The sequence below is a fragment of the Misgurnus anguillicaudatus genome, chromosome 3, assembly GCF_027580225.2.
Source record: "Misgurnus anguillicaudatus chromosome 3, ASM2758022v2, whole genome shotgun sequence".
Lineage (NCBI taxonomy): Eukaryota > Metazoa > Chordata > Actinopteri > Cypriniformes > Cobitidae > Misgurnus > Misgurnus anguillicaudatus.
The window spans coordinates 45744146-45764175 of record NC_073339.2 but is presented as its reverse complement, the minus strand read 5'-3'; the positions used below and the strand labels follow the sequence as shown (position 1 = coordinate 45764175).

At 35.1% G+C, this 20030-nt stretch overlaps 1 long non-coding RNA gene across 1 annotated transcript; it reads right to left on the bottom strand.

Annotated features, from left to right (window-relative positions):
• Positions 1-1905: 1905 nt before the first annotated feature.
• LOC141353977 (uncharacterized) lies at positions 1906-14656 on the bottom strand. The gene is made up of 4 exons (XR_012360807.1): positions 14518-14656; positions 14283-14339; positions 11079-11185; positions 1906-2576 (listed from the first exon to the last, which is right to left on the bottom strand). It is a non-coding gene; the product is annotated as an uncharacterized lncRNA (long non-coding RNA).
• Positions 14657-20030: the final 5374 nt, after the last annotated feature.

The window sequence follows — 20030 nt, the reverse complement described above, 5'->3', positions numbered from 1 at the left end:
TATCATTTTCACGTTTAGCACCAAGTTTTTTTAATAGCGAATGCATTTGCGCCCAAATTTGCACACATGGTCTAAAAACGAGGTGTGTTCAGGCGCATTGTTGGCACGTTGCTATTTTGAGGCAACCAAAATAGACTACGCCACGACTGAAAGAAAACGACTTTTCAATACAAATGAAAACAACACAATTTTTTACATCAATTTTAAACTGGTAGTCTTTTTCCTCCGCTTAGTTTTTAATTTTACAAAATCCGCCATCTAAATAGGGAATCGGCATGGCGCTGCATAACTGGGTTTTGAAGGGGATAACAGCTGAGGGGATCGCACACCGGGCGAGAAGCGCTGCGCCATATTGCGTCTAGGACAACTCGAAGGTATCGTACACCGGAAGTGCAAATTAACTAGCATGAGATTAGTCAGATAGTGTCTACTTCAAAATGCAAAATATACGTTAGCAACCAATGTTAATCGCTAACGATTTGGGACAAATATAATGATATTTATTGTTAAACTATGTGAGTGTCAAACTGTGGTGGGACAGGGATTTGAGCAGTGTCCTGAATCACTGCGGACAGCCGTGCCAGCCGCCGCCGGTGTGCGTACATTCATAGAAAATAATGTATTCTGGTTACATTATATTACATTAAACGAGAGCTGTGCTTCTCGTTTGGTGTGCGAAATAGTGTGTCTATTCGCATCTTTGCATTGACTTTATGTGTTATCTACTCACGCAGTTTGTTGAAATTCGCATTTGGTGTGTATCCCCCATTAGACGACTATTAAATATTGACGGACAGCCCAAAATTTGCCTTGTCTTAGCCTAGATGTCTAGGCTGTGTTTGAACAGCTATTTGGAGTATTTTAAATGCGAAATTGTTTGCTGGGATAATTCGAATTTTCTTTGTAGAATTCGATTTTCTACAAAGTAAATCATACAAAAGTGTACAATTGTTAATAAAAACAGATTGTTTTAAAATGTATGAATGAGATTGTATCAATTTGTACAAATTCTCCACCATGTAAAATTGTTATGAATTGCCGTAAGGTTGGAAATTAAAAAGTGTCAATATTTTAACATTAAAGCTACAATACATAACGTTTGCCTCTCTATCACCACCTCTGTTTGAAACATAAAACTGCAGGTTATTATATACACTTATTTAAATCTTTAACATTTTCAAACATTTCATAAAATCTGACCCGACAGCTCAACTTATAAATCATTATTATAAGCTTATTTTGAGAATTGGGTTATGGAGACAGTTTTGAACACAGACTCTTTACATAGTTGCTCAATAACCAGTGGCGGCCGATAACTTCTTTTTTCGAGGGTGCTCGATGTAAAGTTCATCACAACGTGTATGTAGCCCGTCATGTGTGTGGTTCCTTTTTTCAAAATATGTGATTTGCGCATCGAGAGATCATATGTGCATCACGTGTCTTGTCAAAATAAGTGCCTGCTGCAGACGCGTCTAAAGGGTTTATGATAAAAGAGACGCTCGCGTTTGCCAGATACTCGCATAATCTCATGCATAATCAGAGTTTACTGTTTAGGGAGTGTCTTGTGTGTATTTTGTGAACGTGAGCGTCTCTTTTATCATAAATGGTTTTGATCCGTGTGCAGCAGACACCTTTAGTTTGATGCACATGGTTCACATGATGCAACAAACACATATTTTGAAAACGCAAGCAACACACATGACACTACAAACATTTATTTTGAATTAACGCCCCTCCGATGAGCAGTCACGAGTCGCCACTGCCAATAATTGTATTTGTTTTGCTTTTTTTACCAAAAAAGTTTCATATTACACCTTTAAAAATTAGCTTGACATATCATCATGAAGGAGTCGTTTGTACATGAGCTTACCCTTAAAATAAGGACATGCATTAAAGCAGACATCGACATGCATTTAATTATTTATCTTTTATGTGGTTTCATTGTGCATGTCTTCAATGTGCTCATGAGCCTGCCATGTACTAACCTGCAAAAACACATTCACATGAGCAATAGCCTTCATGCAAAAGCAGACACATAATACATCAGGCATCCTGAAAAGACGAATTAAAATACCCATCAAAGGTGCTTAATGTTACTGAGTGCCATTTTGCAGTGACATCCTGCAGCCCACCTCGTGTCCATGTATCACCGTGACTGTGACTAACGCTCCATCCAACGCACTGAACGCCTCAGATCATCTTTACCCGAGAGAGATGGCTTACTTCTCTATGATACTGTGTTTAATGACAAGCTATGTGCATGACACCCGGCTGCCCATGTTTTGAACCAGTCTTTCATGGACACGATCCTCGCGGCGGGGGATCCTCTGTAATGACATGTTTCTGCCGCGAGAGTTTAGATAAGTCCGTTTGAAAGACGTTACTGATTGATGAGCTCATGATTAAACGCCATCCATAATTTATTTGACTGTCAGATGTGTTTAATTTTGATGGACCCATGGGAGAATGAAGATCGGGGGTGACTTACCGCAATCAGGACATACCTGTGCATAAGTCTCGGAAATGTCCGTGTGCTGTGAAGTTTGCAAGCTTCAAAAGGAGGTCTGATGGTCACACTGTAAAAAAAGTCAAAAATATATTCAACCAAATGTTTAAGGGATTGTGGAATTGATGTCAATAGTATGCAATTTAAAAAGTTGTCTCATTAAATGCATTCGGACAAAAACTCCTATCAGTGCAGATCTACTGGAGATCCGAAAGTCGGAGACTGAAATATATTTAAAATGAAAATATATAATGCAAAATGAATAATAAATATTTTAAAGTCTGCATTATTTCTAGGTCACAAATCAGATTTAAGCAAAAGTGTGGTCTTGACTGCATTACATAAAGGTCAGATATCCTTGCTTGTATTGAAGCACACAGTATGTAATCTGGATCACAACTCAGGTCATGATGGGAAAACATGGATCATTGGGTTTTGCAAAATAAGTGCATGCTACCTTAAGTGCACGCTCCCCTTAAAGCAAAAAGGGAAAATCACCACTTTTATTTTTATTCAGGACTTAAGCAATTGTTTGGTTTCATTTTTTCTAAATAAGCTCATCATATTTAACGTTTTTTTCTTCTACTGATTGTTAAATGATGAAGATTCAACATTTTGAGTCACTTTGAAGTAGATACATGATAGTATTTTAATAAAAAAATATGAATTTGTGTCCTACTAAAGAAGTCACAAACATCTGAATAAATTGTGAGAGTTTTCTTTTTCTTTTGTCCTTCTTTTTTATTATTATTATTTATTTATTTACTTATATGTTCACACTGTAAAAATGCAGCATGAAGTTAAACAACCAATAACTTAAAAAACAAGTTGAACTTAATTTATTAAAGTAACATAAAGTATATGTTAATATGATATCATTTTTACAGTGCATAAAAAACATGCAAAATAAATCAAGTTTACTATTTGTATTAAACTTTAGGACAGCGTTTCCAACAAATTTAACCAACAGATGAGCTCTTAACATTACCAAAAGTGAGCAATAGTGACAACAAAACAAATAAACAAAAATATCAAATCAAGTTAGCAAAGAGCATGACGCTATAACAGTATTTTATAATTCATTCATGCTGCAATGCATGCTGGGTACTTGCAAACCCGAACATCAGCAACATTGTACCACAGGATGAAGATTTGTCGCGTTAATGTTTATACTTGTTTTTATTTATAATTTTAGTGACCATGTCCGAGAAAGAGATGCAATTAGGATTGCTAACATCTCTCTATCTATGAGATTGGATCTTTTGCACCTCTGACTAACAATCAGCTCTCTATCCCACAACAGAACATTGTGTCTGGAGTGCACAAAAACATGGATCGGCTCTGCTGTGTTTCTCTGAACGCTGTTTTGGGTCTAATTTCGATAATCGGCAATTATCACACTAATTTCGTTCGCCGCAAGAACGGCTCATGGGATTTCACACCACGTTAAACTGCCTCATCATTACACCTAATGTTGTAAGGCAGAGTGCTAATGAATATGTTGAAAACAATTTAAATCACACAGAAGTCTAATTATTATCTTATCACAATAGTTCAACGTGCACGGGCGAATTTCAACGAGGTGCCACGCGGCCTCCAAGGGGCCTTCGCTCGACGCGCGCACATCGCCAGCCCGCGCCGTAACCATCCGATTCTCATTTGCTAACACGAAGTCACACATTATTTCTGAAACATCCCACCAGATAAAATTCGTAGTGAAAAGGGGGCCGCCGCTCATTGTCTTTGCGGTTGCCGGGAGACGGCAGCGGATGTTGCCATATGGCGTCTTCTTCATTTGCATGTTCGTCTCATCAGGGCTTCATTTGAGCTTGCACAGAAATCAGAATGGCATTGCCTCAGAACAAAAATATTCCATCATTACGCTAATGGTTTCCGGTGCAAGACTCATAGTGATGCTGACAGCGAGGGGAAGTCAGACTTTTGTTGATACCGCATGAGAACGCATTGGAAACATTTTGCATAATAATTTCGAAAGAATCAAAATAAAGCGATAATAACATTACTTACTTTTCTCTCAAAAGTCTCGAATTTGATTACATGAATATCATTGGATTATTATATTTCTTATATGCCAAAAGCTGTGTAAAGAAAACGGATTGGAATATTAGGTTTCCAAAAAACTTATAGAAGATACAATATGGTCTAGTTTTCACAGACAAAGTTTTTGAAGTAAAAACAAGCTGCTTACCAAAAAGAAACCATTGTAATTTGATTTACTACCTAATATGGTCTTCAATGACAATCGGTGTTCATTCGGGCTGGGGTGGTCCTGAACCTCCTGTAGGCATTGAGGTAGGACCCCCTAATTAATATTCCCCTGTTTTTCATTCAAATAGTACATGAATTTAAAATTCTTGTGCTGCAGTGTCACAAAGCAATACTGTCCATTATTTGTCACAATTTCGCAATAAACTAATTCAAAATAAATGTAATATAAATTCTCAAGTTCACCTCTGTTTTCTGGAGGAATTGGCAGATTGTTAGATTTACATTTAGGATTTATATTTACGAAAAAAAAATCTCAAACTATTATTTCACATTAATTTGAGGGATAAAACTGGTTAAGGTGTGAGTTATCGGTAACTTGGGGCTTCTTTCATTAAAATGTTAATTCAAGACCAACAAATTATGTTGATCTAGGATCACATTTTACTTTGTGAAATCATGGCGACCCTATAATGATTGGGGGGCTTGGATGGGGGGTGTTTGCGGATGACAATCAATACATTTGTATTTATTTTTATACTAAGATTCTATATAACATTGAAAAGGTAAATAAAAGGTTTTGGGAAAATCACATTTTCATTCGAATGGTGTATATTTCACTTCATATAAGAAAAAGCGAGAACTATTTTGACTTGATAAACACGGGACAGAAAGGAGCGAGGTACTTTTTGGCCCTGCAGCTAACCTGAGGCCAAAATACAGACACGCGCATTATTCTCATGCAATTCAATTAACAAACTGTGGATTACTATTGATTCCTCTTGTGTGCGTGCAGTGTGAAAAGTTTCGCCTAACTCATTAAAAAGTTATTTGTTCTTAGTAAAAATTTAATAGTCGACCAATATCCACAAAAAACAACTTTAAAAGAACAAATAAGAAACTGTGACTAGACTGTCAGGCAGTGTGTGTGGAAGGAGTAGACTGGAGACTTGGAGAAACAATGACAGTGATAAACTTTAATAATTATAAATCTAGAAGTGGAACGACGGGCGAGAAAACACTTTACATATGGACCAAGGCTGATGAAAACAGGAGCATATAAATGGAGTGGAGATGATGAGGATGAAGGCTGGCAAATAAGGATGATAACAAATACGAAAGAGGTAAGAGAGCGTGGAGGATGATGGGTGATGTCGTCTACAGCAGAGGTCCCTAACCACCGGGTCGTGACCCAGTACTGGGTCGTGGACAAGTTGCCACCGGGTGGCAAGAACATCCTAAAAAAATGTGTATAATAGCTACGTAATAGCTTAATCGGGTATTTGGTCCTGCTGACTTCAAATAACATCGATCATTTCTACTTTTGTAGGATAACGTTACATGGCCGTGCTTTCTCGGCCTCTCTTTTTTTGTCTCTACCAGCACATCGGCGACCACATTGCTGTCATTAAAGTTTGAGTATATGTACTTCTAAAACACAATCGATCAAAGAATTGCAGAGGTATGACTTTATGAATCATGCGCAAATGTACCTCGCAACTCATGTAAATACGTGAAGACGTTCAACTCTGTGCCATCGCAAATGAAAAGAAATTGCAGGTTTCTGGAAAACAATAGAATTATACAGCGATCGTGGCAACATGATTAAAATAAACTCTTTTACTGCAGTATTAATATTTTAATGGGTACACTTTTAATGCAGGTTTGAAAGAAACCTAAGCAGTCCTGTGTCAATCATCATTAAAAGCATATGGTAAACGGGAGTCTCAGCGCCCAATTGCAATTCTTCTGACTCTCTCCTCCTCATCTCTTCCTTCATTGTTTTTTTTTCTGTTATTTGAACTTGGGGCTCGAGCCCGACCTAAGGTTCGAGCTGCCTTCGAGAACAGAAAGCCAAGTTTGTGTACCGTTAATTATTAAGACTAAATGGGCAGGCAAACTCGTAAAACAGTAAAAGTAAAACAATCCGCCAAAATTTGGTTTTAAATGTCTATAAAAATATATTATAAATAAAACAATTATTTATTTTCCTAATGCATGGTTGTTTGAACTTTACCTCGGTTTAAAACGTTATACATTTCACAAAAGAGTATTTTCAGCACTTTTTTTCTGAACAGCGAAACCCCCACGCCCAATTTTTTTTTTAAAGCTGAAACCGGTTCGCGGTGTAAAAAAGTTTGGGTGAAGCTTGGTCCATAGGAAGAAAAACAGGGAAACAGACAGAAAAGCTGCGTTTCCATTAAAGATTTGCGCAAAACATTAGCGTTATTTTATAAATATTGACAAAAACTATTGTGATTAACCAATTAACCATTAACCAATGTTATGAAACTAAAACGTAATTTTGTTGTCTTGCGATAAATCATAGCTTACAAAGCGGTCAACTCTCGAATCGTTCTTGTGGTATTATGATAGCATACACTTTTCGTTTCTTGTGACGGTACATGAAGTCGACCAAAACGTCTTGTTTTCCAACCAAATGTACCGCGCTATATTTAAGGATCAATCATGTGACTTTTACGCATGTCAGGATACATTTTGGTATACGTCAAAGCGGGCGCAAAAACTTTTTTTTTTACGATATAAGGTTTATGCGAAATTGCAGTGATTCCATTGGCCACATCTATTTCACGCTATTCAGCAATTTGAAGGGTAATGGAAACACAGCTACAGACAACAAGCGAAGTTTTGTATTTAATAAAACAAAGCACAAACAGAAACGAAAACGTACTTGTGTATAAACCCGTCACACAGAAAACTGAGGAGCCTTTCATCCGTTTTATCAAATTTGTTGTTGCAACAAAGTTAAAAGATTGTTTTTGCAGTAGCTGTGTTTTTCTCCTTTAGTGACTAAACTTTTAGGATAAAGAGCATTGTCAAACAGACAGTTAAGGTTAATATTTTGCAATTCAAAATTCAGACTGCGTCCCATTCACGATAGTGCTAAACTTTCAGTTGGCAGGTATAATTCTGGGCATTACCGGACAACGGCGCTCTGCAAGGACATGTCAGGGAACCGCTCATAAATATTTCATTATGACAAGGGTGCTGAATATCTTGTTATTTGACTTCTTGTGTACTTCTCGGTCTGGCCCGCGATGACGGCCCTCCAATGAGTCCGGTTTAAAGCAGTGACCTCAGTTAAGCACCATACCAGATATAATCAAACCGCAGGGTAACAACAACGGTTTCTGATCTCGTTCTGTCAGATAACTCTATGGCGTTCTTCTTTTGTTGCGCACATCAAGAGATTAAACAATCGGCCGTGTGCTAGGCATTTTTGGGCCGTCCTTTATGATACATTGGAAGTGTTGGCTGGAGTTCACCCTGAGGGTATCTTGTTTGAACAGAGTAAAACACAGACGCTCTTCCGGGAAAGCTCTGGTTTCGAAAGCTTCTATCTTTTCATTTTCAGTCAGGAGATCCCATGTGTTACCATCTACCGAAGTTCACGTACCTTGGGAGAATGAACGTAGAATTGGACTGATATTTCACTCGTAATAGAAAACATTTTGGAGATATCAACAGTGCCCCGACCCATACAGTAAGGACTGAAGGAAGGAAAAAACAAATCTTATTACTAATCACTGACTTTTCCCTCTTTATAACTCAAAATTAAACTTGGAAAATTATAATATATTGAATAAAGTTGGTAAACCATGGCATGAGCAGCACAAAAAGTAATTGGTTTCACAAAGGCTATCTCATGGTAATTTATATGTATTTTTCGAATTCATAATAATTCATATGACCATATTCATACATTTTTGTACCGTTTGCTTTTCCACCCGTGATGTTGGGGTTAGGGGTGGGGTTTAGTTATATTTTTATGACAATTGTATGTTTTTAAGACTCATTTTGTACAAAATTATATTAATTAGGCAACTTTTAAAATAAATATAAATTGTCGGAGCTGATGGTGTAGTTTGTATCGCTCCGACATGTTGTGCTTTCGCCGATCCGGGTTCAATTATTGGCTCATGGTCATTTGCCGACCCTGTACCCCTCTCTCCTCCCTGTACTTTCCTGTCCTCTCCTCATTCACTGTTAAATAAAGGCAAAATGGGCAAAAATTATAATAATCCATACGAATTCTCGTGAGATCACACTGTAAAAATATGCAGTATTTTTGTCAAATCAACTTATATTTTTGCTACTTTAACCTCTCGACGCGCACTAATTCGTGGGAGGGGTGATGTCAGTTTTTTTTAAGCTGCTAACAATATCTATATAGCCTACTGTCTACAAACATTAATAATATTAACATTACTATACATTGTTTAAAAGGTTTACGGGTTTAGCATCAGTGTATGATCTCTGTTTTAAGATACAGATGCTGTAGCATCATAAATGTAGTATTTTGTGATAGAAGTCCAGATGACAACATGCTAAATATATACAGGACTTTGTGTTGATATAACGATTGCGAGTCGAATCCAGTCGGTTTCAGATAAAAACCGTCTAATAGAATACATCCAATGACCATTTTTGTCCACGAATGCATATAATCCATGAAATATAGATAGTCTGTTGTTTACATCAGTTTTTACATGAACATTTTGTAATAGAATATAATATACAATCTGAGGACTATTTATGTTGTAACACTGTATATAAGATTACACTTTAGGTTCTAGTAAACACGTAAATCTGCTTTCAAACTTTGTTTTTAAAAGTAGACTGGAGTGTAATACATAATATCCAAACAGCTCTGTCAAAAATCATGACATCATCTGACTTGCTCGTTCCTCAAATGACTTCACGAAAAATTATGATAGACAGAACGTGTAGCCAATCAGATAACAAATCCAACAATCTTTGTGTGACGTTTTATTTCCTGGTGTGAAAAACTGCATTTTATATGCTAACTTAAAGATAAACAATAATAAGAACGAACGTGTATGCATGTAAACAAAAGACTTTTATTTTGGGGCTGACTGGCATTTGGCACTAGTCTTACAAAACCCCTCGCAAGAACCTAATTTTTGGGCCTATTGACCTCAAACGTGAAACATAACTTCTTTAGACTTGTGGCTTTGGGATCATTGCATTTCTAGGTTTCACACACATATTTATCATTAAGTTTTTTAGTAATAAATAAGATGTAATGCAAAAAAGTTTTATTCCAAAGTACTTCAGCCTCTCTTACTTTTTTAATTTTTAACTTAAAATAATTTTAAAAAACCCAGGAAATGAAGCTCAAAGTGTCTTCTTTCTAATGATGGTTTATGTGAAAAACACATAATACCTGTATAAATACTTTAAATGATGTTACTATTACAAGGGGTTAATCATATTTAGTAAAAAAAAACAACGTTTAGCTTTCTACATAGAAAAGCACAGTACTTATCTTTAATATAAAATCCATCTTTTAAAACCACACATTGCATTTCCAAGTAAAACATCTGGTACCGATGCTTTGGCCAAACTCTATAATGAAAAGTGCTAATCTTTACTTTTATCTGTTTGTCCACTAAAAGATTTGTTTAGTCAAGCACTCATTGTCCTAACTCCTCATTTGGGACACATGAGAAGAATAAATACCTTGTGATCCCTTCGTTCCGAACTCCGACTATTAGTATTCCGGCAGGAACGCGGCAGAATTAGTGTCTCTAATTTGTATGGCGCTTTCGTTTTATTAATGTGGAAATCGAGGCTGCACTTCCCAGTATTAGACCATTAAACTGAGGGTGGATTCTTGTTTTCATTACAAGCGTGTGCCGATCCTCTGTTACCTTTCTTTTAATTAACTTCTGTCCGGACCTCCCACAACTCAACAGCTGCACTTTAATTATCTCGCACAGTCTTATCGTTCCCGCGTTATCTGTGTTAACAGCAAATTTACAGAACTCTTTCAGAGACTCGCACACAGACGCCGCAATTTATTTCAAAAAGTTTCTTTCTTTCTACTTTCTTGTTTTATGTTCTTTACACAGCAATCCTTGCATCTTTCATCTTCCGTAATGCATGATAATGAATAACAAAAAGTTACAACTACAAATTAAAGTGTTTTTTTTTTCCAAAAGAGCACAGAATAGATTAGGAGACACTTTTCTTCTTGCAGACAGATGAACAGATGCCGTTTGGGTTGTACTGATACCTCCTGTTTTACAAGGATGTTAGTGTGATCCTATAATTCCCGCCCGTCCTACAAAGCAGGATCTTTTTTGTTTTCCCACAGCTAAAAGGCCAAGCCTATGAACTTTTACTTTCCTGACTGCTGCACAATCTCTGCATCTTTCATCAAAAGTCATTGATAAGCAACAACGCAACCAAGTTAAAGACAATAAAACTTCTTTATAAATTTGACATCCTCTTTATTTAATAAAAAATGAGTTTGAAATAATATAAGAACAAGTAAATCATGCATTAATTTTGAACGTACCCGCTGGCTGTCCTAAAGTCTTTCACCCTCAAAGATTGTTCTTCACGGTTCTGTGGCCTCCTGACAGGAGGACATGGAGATGTCCGGTGGACACCTGCGAGGTCAAGCTGAAAAACATATGGCCGGCCGTGTTAAACAGAAGCAGGAGGCTGTTGTTGCTGTTCCTCGGCATTACTTGTTGTTGGTCAGTGACAGATAATATGTAAAATAGAAGAAGGTTAGGGCAAGATGACTGGATTTGTTTTTTTTAGGGAGTGTGTTGACTACTTAAGATAGTCATGAATATGCGATGTGCCCGTTTCTCTGAACCCACATTCAGGAAAGTTGAAAGTTTGCAGTTATTTTATTTGTCAGAAGTTTGCAGCTGTCGATCTGAAGTTAACAATAAAGGCAAACTGTCCAACAAATGTATAATATCATTTCTGCTCAAGTTACAGTAAGACAATGCAATGAAATGACAATATGTCATCAGGGTTTGTAAGGATATTACCATCCATTATTATGTCCTCAACTCTGAATTGTATTCTTTATATTCCACTTTTGTTGTTACATCATGTTACATAATTTTTTATTTGTGTACTACACATTTATTTTGAAAGTATTTGCCAGCAGCACATCCAGAGAAAAAAGCAATTTTGTTTTTACAGTCAGTACTATATGATACCAAAATACTGCGGGAATTTAGTGATCTTCATATGTCACTTTATGACACAATCTTCAATTTAGTTGTTATGTTTCTATATACAGTAAGATATAAAATATAATTTTATTATCATAACTTTTGACCACGTCTTGCCGATAAAACAGTATACAGCGAGCGTAACTTAAACTTTGTTTTTGGTGCTTGTGGAGAAATGTTTTAGCTGCTTGTGGTCGACAATGGTTTAAAAACAACCTGATCTCACAAATTTCCGTGAAATAGTCATGCATTATTTTGCTCAGTTTTGCGTGACATTGTCACGTATTTCCACCATTTTACGTGTCCCTGCCACGACTTTCTTTTCCGTGACAGTTTCACGTATTGGTTTCTCAACTGTTTTTCTTATTTTTAAACAATTGTCGCTTCAGTTTGGGTTAGATTTGCTGTTTGCGCTAGGATGTCACTTAAAGTATTGGTTTATACTATGTTTTCGTATGCTTTTTAAACTTTGTCGCCTGACGTTAGGGTTATAGTTGGGTTTGGGTAAGGATGTCATTTTATGTAACAGAAAGTTGTTCTAACCCCACACTGCAGTGACAAGTAACCAATACGTGAAACTGTCACGGAAAAGAAAGTCATGGCAGGGGAACGTAAAATGGTGGAAATACGTGACATCACGCAAAACTAAGCAAAATAATGCGTAACTATTTCACATATTTTGTGAGATCAGGCTTTTTAAAAATCATAAAATATAAAAAAATTAAAATAATGGAAAAAATGTATAAACCAATACTTAAAGTGACATCCTAACGCAAACACCAAATCTAACCCTAACCCGAAGCATCAATGGTTTAAAAATAGGACAAAACAGTTAAGTAACAAATACGTGACGGTGACACATAAACAGAAATGCGCGACGTTAACGCAAAAAGGCGGAAAACCACGTCAGTGTCATGCTTAAGACTATATGAAATATATGAAATATGAATTGAAAGATGTATATTTAACCCTTTCCTCGCCATTGACGAGTTATCTTGTCAATTATGAGTTAATATTTAACTAAATATGCCTTTCTGGACGAATTTCAAAGTGAAAGTGTAATACCGCTTTTATCCACCAAACCGAATTCATAAAAATGGAAGTTAAAAAGATTTAATGATTTATTTTAACTGCCTTTATGTTTGATAGTCATTCTGAGTCTGATCTCTAACATTAATTCCTTTACAAAAACTCAATTTTTAAGCTTTTTGCTCAAAATGTTGTATTTTTAAAGAGAAATATCCATATTTCATTGGTTAAATAAAGTGGAAAAAGTAAATATATAATGAAAAGTTTTTTCCCCATTTTGTTTGTTTGTTGTTTGTTTGAAAGCAGAGGGTGTGTTCTTTCATTTGAAATATTTGTATGTTTATATATTTATAGAAGATAATTTTTCCTGCAAGGAATTTTGTGAAACTTTTGTTAAAATCACAAAAATGCGGGTGGGCAGCTTTTTTCAAATAGGCTGGCGGTGAATGAGTTAATTTGACATCACATGCAATGTAACAATGTAGTGATGTATTACAAAAATATATATAATACGGGCTCACAGGGAGTATCGTGTTCATGTCACATCCGTGTCTAAAGGTGGCTTTCGTGCATGGTTTGAAATGCTTTCTTCTGGTTAATATTTCATGTTGTTTGTAAATTGTATAGCTCTTTCGCTGAACAAACACTATTTCTGGTCCACTAAACCTTCATTCTCAATGAAAGACTGAATGAATAATAGATTCATGGCGTTGCGTTGAGTCCAGGGCCAAAGGCGTTTAGGCTTCCAAAGGTGAAATAAAGCTAAATAGGCACAACAATGGATTAAAAGGACAAGTTCATAATTAACTCCAACTGCATTGATCCAATGGGAGCGAGCGTAACTTAAACTTTGTTTATGGTGCTTGTGGAGAAATGTTTTAGCTGCTTGTGGTCGATGAGCGTAAGGCTGCTTTAAGTGCTGGCGATTAATTTAAAGAGATTGACAAGTTAATGCATGCATGGTTTTTTATGCTTGCATTACATGTTTGCATTTGGCAGATGCTTAAGTTTAAAGCACACATTACCAGTGTGAACGCAAACTTAATTTTTCCAAATACGTGGACTTTTGTTAGTCAGCATAAAGAATGAAGTAAAAACATTTAGTGCTATTTATGTGTAATCATGAATGAAGTCATATAAAGATACTGCATCTTCAATATTACTTGGTAAACAAATGCTCTCGCTAATGGCCAGCTTTTCAAACCTTGTTGCAAATTACATTTTTGTTTAACAGCATGTCATGAAAGGCAATTGGGCAGCACGGTTGTATAATGCACATCACAGTCTTTGGACAAAACTCCAGAAATACTAGATAAAAAATGAGCAGTCATTTGATATTGATTTGGCCGTGTTTAGAGGCGGACGAGCCAAGCGTAGCTAAACCTCAGCCTTTACAATTTCAATGACAATATGCTTCCTGTGGGACGATATGAAACAAAGCATCAGGGAACCTTGGTGACTATTGTATTGAAAATGTAAAAATGACTAGTACTTACGCTGCTGATGTCGAGCCGTCTGGTCGTCCTTGTCTTCCAGCGTTTGGCAAGAAGTGTCTAAAAGCCAGACAAGGGGAAATATTTTACATAAATGTAATTTTAAACAATGACATGAACTCTGGGGATTAAACGGTATTATAATATAATCAAAGTATCACAGAAAGCAAAATGATAATTTTAAATCTGATTTAGTTTTAAAATAACTTTCCAAAAGGTCTCATATATGCCTACTTACCATTTGAAATTGAGGTCAGCATAGTCTGCACCCCATTTAACTTCTGTAATCTAATGTATTGCCATGTGATATAGGATATTGTATAAGTAAAAGGGATGGTGATTGATGTCATCCTTGGAGTTGACATGTGACGGGTAGAATTTATCTGTAAATAATTTAAGAAGGAAAGATTTATTTGTTTTAATTAAGAATAATAAAGACAGACATTTATTTGATCATGCACAATGAAACATGCAATAAAAAGTAAATATTAGGATGTATAGGATTTTTTCAGATAAACCTTCAGTACAGTGATCATGTCAAGTTTTAAAGCATTCTGGATTAAAATACAGTATTTTACTTTTAAGCAAGCTATATTTGCATTTTTCATGCCAAGTAAAGCGTTCACCCACAGGCAAGATATTCATTTTATAAATGATGCAACTTTTCTTGAAATTGTGATATATAACACTTTATAAAAATGACCATTAGGTGAGACATTCAGAACATCTATCAATGACTTTTGTTTTGCCATTCGAGTTTAATTTGATGACTGTTTGTTGAAAACTAAGCATCATGAATCACAATGTGCCTACGCAAGCAAAACAGTCGGCTTTAATCTTGGAGGGATCCCATCTCAATATTTTCCTCCTGTCCGTGGCAGAGTAGTTTTTCTGTACGGACTAATGTCGGATTCAGTGTTGCATGTAATGTTGCTTTAACGGTTTGCTATACAGCCGGTGGCATCCGGCCAACAAAGGAAACCAGAAAGTTTCATTTTTTATGTTCAAAAGTGTAACCCTCCAGCAAATTCACAACAGTGATGTAATATATCTAGAGCAGGTTCCTAATATTGCAAAGGGAAAACTTTTGCACAAATGTTGGTGACCAATGCAAGGTGCCAACATTTCCTCAAACTCCTTGGAACTAAACAAAACTCAACCTGATCTCAGGGAAATTTGTGTTATAGTCATGAAAAATGTGATTAATTTATTTGTGTCCATGGTACGAAATTCATGGACAAATTTCTATAAATAGTTTTTCGTGTCCGTGGCATGACTTTCTTTTTCGTGAAAGTCGTGCAACCGACCCGAGAAACTAATCATAGAAATTCATGCAAGTGACACGAAAAAGACATGAATTTTGTGCTGACACAAATAAATCAATAATATTTTTCGTAACTATAACACAGTCTGACAAAACCATTGTTCCCAAATCAGAATAAAATTTAGAGTAATCACAAACATCTGCGTATAAACCCAGACCAGTAAGACCAGTATGGGCTGGCTGGTCACCAACATACCATATGTTGGTTTTGGATGCTGGTCACCAGCACAGGACGTTAATATATTTATCAGGATGTGCAAACTGGTCTTTTATCTGGCATGTAGAAAAAAGTAAAATAATGAGATATTATATTTTTGGGAAATCCAAAATTTGGAATGCAACCAGTCATGAACTCCGGGATTCAGATGAGATGTTATGTTAATGTTAGTGAATGAGCATGTGGTGAGAGCAATGACCTCATGTAAACAACAGTACCCGACGCAGTCTCACCTTCTATGTGCAGAGGTCTAAACCCTCTGCTGCTGATCTCTGATCAGGTCCAGATTTACTTCTTTTAATCTTAACTTGAGATTTAAAGATGGTGGAACTCTGCTTGATGAGATCTTGCGGGATTAAAACAATGTATTATTAGGGATTACAGTGTGTCCCTATTGTGGCCAAAAAAATGTGTGTGGAGTTTCTGAAATAAAGGGTTTATTGAGCATTTCTGTGTCACGGCACAAGGCTAAACGTTTGTTAATGGCTATCTAGTTAACTTCTAATAAATGCTTTAAACCTCTTAGTATCTTTTAAAGAATGGATGCCACTAAACTGGCAAACTTTAAAAGATTTTGTATCAGCTTAGAAGGGGAGAACCAGAACGCAGGACAAAAGAAACAAAGCGATTTTTTTTTTCAAAACCCTGATTACATTTGCATTCCAAACTATGACAGCATCTTTATCACACAACCCTTGACAGACATGACAAATATTGCGTTATTTCATCATCGTTTCACGCGTGTAGATCCAGAAAGCTGTTTTTAACCATGATAAGAAAATTCCTAAAGTCCTTTTTATAATGTGTTGTGTTTCTGGTTTCATGTGTTACAGTACTGATCAATCTACAGGTTACCGGTATTTAGTGCTCTAACACATCCTGAACTTTGACTTCTCTGAGTTTTTAAAATAAAAGTAAATCGGGTTTAAATGTCAGGAGTTCCTGTCTTGACGAAAGTAACACTTTTTACTTTTGTCCTGATGCTAATACTGTTGCATTATGTTGAAAATGTACAATGTAAAAAATACTTTGCTGCCTTAAAATTTTAAACTCAGATTTACAAGTCATGTCAACAAAAATGAGTTGTCACAACTTATAAAATATAGTTGAGAAAAGTCAACTTAATTTTATAAGTTATAACAACTTATCATTAGTTATAACAACTCATCTCTAATCAAGATAAATAATAGTCAGTTGAAATGACTTGTAAATCTGAATTGATTCAACCAAAAATTTTAAGGCAGCAAAGTATTGTTTACAGTGTATATTCATAGTGTTTATACTTAAAAAAAAAAACTAAATATATATATATATATATATATATATATATATTCTCAACGATTCAAGTTTGTACTGTCATGTTGCTTTTGAAACATTTGATAAAACTGAAATTTAAAATGAAAATGTAATTTCATTATTTTTTGCTAAGATAAAAACAAAATATGTTTGCAATTACATATTAACAAGGTCATAGTCATGTAAATTTGTGTAACACAAAAATCTATCTTGTTTTGTTTTGTTACTTTTGACCCACTAGTTGTATGTTTGTTACTTTCGTCCCTACTGCTACTACTTATGTTCAAAGTAAAACTGAAGTCATTTTACATTTGTTTAAATATATCTTGTTTAAATATATATATATAACAATACACTTTCCTGAAAAAAAAATCCTGTTCTCCCTTACCTTATAAACTAGCCTGATCTAATGGAAATTCGTATGTATTTTACAAGTTGGCTAATGAGTACAGTATGAATCATACAAAAATTTACGATAATTAAAAAAAAATAATAATGAAACCCCACCCTAACCCTGCCCCTAACCTCAACTCCTCAGGGACAAAAGCAATGTGCACAAAAACTTACTAATGTGGTAAAAATTAATACGAAATTTCCAGCTTGTAAAATCCGTTTAATTTGCCACGAGATCTAAATTTGCATATGTCTGCACTGCACTTATTATTTATTTAGCTGTTAACTCCTGTCATCACGGCACTTAAGCGTAATATTTTACAATTAAAATATAATTTAATAATGAATTATAATTAAACTTTATTGGGGAGGTTTCCAGGACAGGGCTTATTCTAGTGTTTAAGCTGCTTTAATTTAAAAACACCTAGCCCTGACATATCTTAACATATATCAGTGCCATTGTTTTGTTTCAAGATGCACATCAGTATCGATTCAGATGTTCCAGATTCGATTTCGATTCACAAGCTATCAACTCAATTCCATTTACAAGCAATCAAATCGATTCAATTTCAATTCTCGATTCGATTTTCAATTCTCAAACGATTTTTATACTCAATTCTCGATTCAATTCAATGAATATAGATTTTATACAAATACTATATTTATAAAAAAGAACAGTGAACAGAAGTAATAAAAATAAATTAAAAGCCACAAACCTGTAAATTAAAGTCATTATTTAGGTGGGTGCATTAAACAGAACCCAGCTCTAATTTACAAATGCATACAATTATGTTAAATACAAAAAAAATTTGATGCGAGATGAAAAGTGTATGCTGAAAAAAATCTGAACAGTCTAGTGGAGAAGACTAATTAGATTAACATTAATCTTACTTTTAATGTTTGCGGAAATAAATAAAAAATCGATTTGTGGCCTTAGAATCTATTTTGAATCGACCATGTATAAAAACCTATTAATCGAAAAATCTTTTTTTTTTTTTTTTTGCAGAGCGCTATTGTGTTGTGTAAGGTTTGTTTGTAAAAAAAACCGACTTAAATGTCCTAATATAACTAAGGCCTAGTCCTGACCCTTAATCTTTGGAAATACAGAATACATTTTGGACTCTAGAAACATAAATTAAAGCAATAAATGATTAATTTATGAGTGTGGATCCAAAAAATCTATATCTAACCCACACCATGAAGTCAAAAGCTCAGTGTCATGACCTGACCAAGCCAGACTTTTTGCGCTTAGATCAAAGAAAACATTTAAATCAAATCAGGTTATAAATGAACACATCTACATCTAAATTTCTATTTCCATTACAAACGGCTTGATAATCACTTAAATTACATTTGAGACACAGAGGCGGTAAACCAGAGACCTACCCCAATTAACTTCAACACCCTGATGACACTGCTCACATAGACATATCATATTACAGTACATATTATATCTGTCTCAAAGCTCATCTATTAATATTGTGTCCTAATTACTCCACTTCCCACTGCCTGACAAAACCAATAACATAAAAATTTTATTTGACTAAACAATACAATGCCACGGCACATTTTGAGAGAATAAAACTGGAAAAAATGCCGAAGTGCACAAATGCTGGTTTATATTAACAATGAGTTAATCATAGCATTATTAAGTTTACTACAAAACATATAACATTTACAAATATTTCATCCTATAAAGATTGCTTTATAATTTCCCGATAACCATTTTATGGATAATGTTACCACCCTAACCCTACCCCAAACCTTACCCTAAAACCAAACAAATGTACTTAAATGAAAATGAGATTGTATTGTAATTTGAGTGAATGACGGCTATCATATAAAATTAAGATTTCAACAACATGTTTGTGAGTAAATAATATACTATTTGGATCTAAAAGATAAATCATTACATATACAGGTAGGAGTGTATGGATATTTACAGCATTAGATGGGAAAATATGAACTATTAGCTATTGAAAAACATTTAAACTTTTGATCTTTAATGCAAATTAATAAAAAAAGACTGCTCCATAGGGGTTGTATATCTACATTCATTCAAATGAGTGTATTTTATGTTATTTTTGGTTGACGTGTTTATTTAACGAGCATTTAAATGTTAATTGCAGAATGAAAGTCATAATCATCGTTTCCATTTAACAAGATGAATAGATAAACAATAGCAATAACCATTTATTGTCTACCAAGTGCGATTAGGAAATCCTAAATATTTGCCATTGATCTTCACTGTATAACTCTTAATGTCTGTCTGCTTCATGACTTTGAAAATGGTTAATAATTGCTTCGTATGCTGAAGCAAAAATGATTAGCATTCATTGTGAAAGTACATTTGTGAGCTCTGTTGGGCCAACGTCTTCGTCTCAGTGTGAGACGCTGTCAGCCCCAGGAAAAAATTATGCATTAGGAGTTTACCTCATTAGACTTATTTTGAGCGGCTACAGACTATTCAAATGATACGTTTAGTGTTGCTTTCATCCTTATCACTTTGTGTTTGTGCATT